This window comes from Nematolebias whitei, chromosome 19 (assembly GCF_014905685.2).
Source record: "Nematolebias whitei isolate Nwh7 chromosome 19, NemWhi1, whole genome shotgun sequence".
In the NCBI taxonomy this organism is placed as follows: domain Eukaryota; kingdom Metazoa; phylum Chordata; class Actinopteri; order Cyprinodontiformes; family Rivulidae; genus Nematolebias; species Nematolebias whitei.
Window position 1 is genome coordinate 10,567,204 of NC_056516.1, and position 4,270 is coordinate 10,571,473.

Sequence of the window (4,270 nt, forward strand, 5' to 3'; positions counted from 1 at the left end):
GGAAAGAACAAGTCAGAACATGTTATTATGTGTTATTTTGTGTAAATTTGCTAAGTCATGATTCATAGGCCTCAATCCCTTGAGAGGTCGGGGCCATGTGTGAAAACAGCATGAGCACACACATACAGGCCCACTTGAAGAAACACACACACACACACATACACAGGCCCGTCTGAGGCACACACGCAGGATCGAGGAAAGCAGAGCAAAGAATGTTCTTTTCAAATAAAGTACCAGTTTCAGATGAATGAGAAATATGTGGTTATAATAAAATCAATAAACAAAGTAGATAATCAAGTGATATTATAAACTCTGTGACTTTAGAATGTAATCTTATGATTTTACAATGTAAGCTGTGTTTAAGCTGATTCTTGATGAATGTTGAATGGAAGAAACCTGTAGCTTCGTGAATGTTCTGGAAAGAACGTTATGTTACACAAGGGGAAAGCCCTAGAACACAGCTCTGAGCAAATCAGAATAGGACAGCACAGAATGACATTGTAAATGTTGAACAACGTACACCCAGATTTTAATATGCATTAGGAATGACTTGCAAAGTCTCATAAGAAGCCAGTGGTCAGATCAAGGTCCAGCCCATAAGAGGTGGGTCATGCCTGATGGGGTGACTGGTCTGAGATGTCAGTCAAAGTTTCAGGCTTTATAAACAGAGTTTTCAGTGGAACCTCTGCTGTTTGGGGACCTTCTTCACAAGCGAAGGACCACAAGACAAGATCCGAAGAAACTTTGAACGAATTGTGGATTAATAGGGCAATTTTGGACGGTTCTAGCTGGAGAAGAACTGGAGTAAAATCCGATGGAATAAGTTTCTTTTTTGGAACTATTTCTTCAAAACTCAACAGCCCGGATTAAACCTGAAATCCTTTTTCTTCAAATTGAACCAGCACAAGGACCAGGAGTGGCCCAAATCCAACTGATTATGGGATTGGGAAATCTGCCTCTTACCAGATTCAGAAAACATGGTAAGGGGACGCTCCTCAAAATTGATCCTTACTAAAACCTTATCCCAAATTTTAGCAGTGGTGTATGAATTGACAAACAGAAAAATTTATTATATTAAAAACCTGGTTGCTCAGAGTTGTAGAAGGGTCTTCTTTGTGGTGAGGAATAATCTGTTGGGGCAGGTGGAGAGAGTAGGTAAGCTGTGTGGGTACTTGTGTTCCTGAGGGAAACTGGGCGTGGCCGGCTGGACTGAGGGAAGTCTGACGCCGGGCAGAGAGGAGTCCAAGCGCCTGTTTCAAACCCATCCACCTACCTCACCCAGGAAAGGTCAACAACTAAAAAGGAACTAAGGAGTGAGAATCATTCATCATGTAATCTCTGTGTAATCCAGTGTAATCATTATTGTGCTATACCGCTGTTCCCCTGCAAAAGTTATTGATTAAAAGCAAAGCAAAACGTAAAATTCTGGATTCTTATTTCAAACACACCTTTTGTTCTTGGAAGTGGAAAACTTGGTTCAATGAAACAACAGAAGTATGTGGGAGGTTTTAAACGGTTTTATTAGCTTTTGATTATAAAACAACACCCATGAGTCTTTTTTCCTAGGCTCTAAAAATCGCCAGATCGATTAACAATTGCAATGCTAAATCAGGAGATGAGCTACCGTTAACTTGCGCTCCCTCGTCTGCCAAACGTCCCCACTCCGGCTGCTAGGTCGGGCGAGGCACGAGGTGAAAGTTGGGTGTGGTACAAGGATCGAAGGTAGTTAACAGTCTGAGTGAATCATCTCAATACAGCCTTAAAATTAGAACGGTCCTAGGAAACTGCTGCAGGTAATACCTGAGCCATAGGATTAGTTTTATTAGTTTTAAGACCCGTTGGAGGAGAGGCTGCGGTGAGGGCTTGGCACGTGCCCTGTGCCTACCTCACTCGGGTAGCAAGACAATGGTCAGAGACTTTTCTGCACCATTAATATTATTCTCATTATTTTCAGATCTCAGACTATCTGGAATCACCGAATCTTGTTAATACACCTGGATCTGCCCATCACTGCAAATTTCACTGTTTTGGGGTTCTGAATGATCGCGTTTTCATTAATGTTTCTCATGGTTCAATTATGGGGGGTAATTGTCACAATGTTAACTCCTATAATTACACATCAGTCACGAAAAACTCAAGAAAATGTCTGATAATAATGTTGTTACTGCTGTCAGGGATTCAGCCCAATCCTGGACCCCCCACTAATTATAGAAGACCAAATGATTTTAAAAACATGTCAGGACTTCATTTTCTGCATGTAAACGCTCATAACCTTCTGAGAAAACTTGATGCCTTGAAAATTCTGGTCAGTTATTCTGGGACAGGTGTAATCTTCATCTCCGAAACCTGGCTCAACAAACCTGTACTGAAAAACGACCTGGTAATTAATGGATTTAATATCTACCGCTGTGATCGTCAAAAAAAGGGGGGGTGGAGTCACTATTTACATCAGAGATTCTCTGGTTTCTAGTCTTGTCTGCTAAATCAATCCCAAACCAGTTTGAGGCCTTAGCTGTAAACATCACTTTGAATGGAGGCCAGATCTTATCTGTAGTGGGTTGTTATTGTCCCCCCTCAACAACACCTGAGGCTCTGTCCTCCCTGATAGAATTCATTGGAAATTTAAAATTCAAAGATTTTTTTTTGGCAGGAGATTTCAACATTGACTGGGATAAGTCGACCCCCCTCTGTGATAAATTCAAGGAATGTTGCCTGTTTCTCAATCTAAAGCAACTGATTGACTCTCCTACTAGACCAAACAAAAAGCGTCCTGAAAAATCCTTCATCTTAGACCTGTTTCTAACAAATATGCCTCACAAATTCCCTGGTACTGGTGTATTTGCTGACATTTTGAGTGATCATTGTGTAATAGCGGCTCTCAGAGATATTAAACTTCCACCTTCTAAGGCCAGATTAATTCAAAAAAGGGATTTGAAACATTTTTGTGAACAGTCATTCCTCTGGGATCTATTCCACTTTGACTGGCATCATATTCTATTAACTGACGACGTGAACACCGCTTGGAACTATTTATTTTTTTTATTTATTTTTTTTTCTGGATGGCCTCCCTTCTCCCCTTACAGCCATCCTCTCCACACCATTATTATGAAATATTTATTCTAGTGATTTAGTGTAGTTTTTTTTTGTTTGTTTTTTTTTTTTTTGCTTGGAACTATTTTAATAATAGTTTCATTTATTTTGTGAACAAACATGCTCCTTTTTGTCAGTTAAGAATAAAGGGACGAGACAGCCCCTGGTTTACTCCAGAGCTAGCTGACCTCATGCACAGGAGAGATCATCTTTGGACCACAGAGAGAAAATCTGGCTCAAACACTGATTGGTTGAGTTTTCGGCAGATGAGGAATTCATTCAACCTTTATTTAGACAGGTAAATCCCATTGAGCCTCGAGGACTCATTTACAAGAGAGACCTGATTTCAACAAAGAAAGATGACAACAATGGACAACAGCAACAACAATAAACAATTATAAAAAATCATACTGCAGGGTTTTTTTTTTTGTTTTGTTTTACAAATAGGATGGCTAAAAGGAAAAGGTAACAACAAAAAAAACAGCTAGATTCTAAGGTGAATGTAGAAAACTAAAAACAGGAACATGTCTGCATTGGTCCTTGCCAGGAGTCCAACAGATTCTTAAAGCCACTTAGTGAGGTCAAGGTCGAGAGCTTCAAATCTTTTTGTAAGATATTCAAGGAAACAGGAGCAGAGTAGGAGAATGCCCTTTTGCCTAGTTCAGTCCTCATTGAGGGAACTTTGCAGGTAATAATGTCCTGAGAGCGCACGCTGTAGCTGCACTCACGCAGAGACATGTAGGAGGAGATGTATGAAGGCAGCAGACCAAGAAGTGATTTAAAGATGAAAATGTACCAGTGAGAGAGTCTGTGTGAAGTTAATGATGTCCAGTTAACCAGTGAATACAGGGTGCAGTGGTGGGTACGATAATCACAGCCAGTTATGAATCTTAGTGCACCGTGATAGACAGCATCCAACATCTGCAGGGTTCTTGTAGGAGCGTTCATGTAAATAATGTCACCGTAATCAATGGAGGGAAGGAAAGTCACAGATACAAGGCGTTTTCTAGCATTCAGGGTTAGACAGGATCTGTTTCTGAAAAAGAAACCCAGTTTAACTTTCAATTTCTTTACCAAGTTTTCCACATGGAGCTTAAAAGAGAGATGTGAGTCGACCAAGATACCCAAATATTTATAGGAATCAACAAACTCAATGGGGACACCATTTGAGGATAAAATC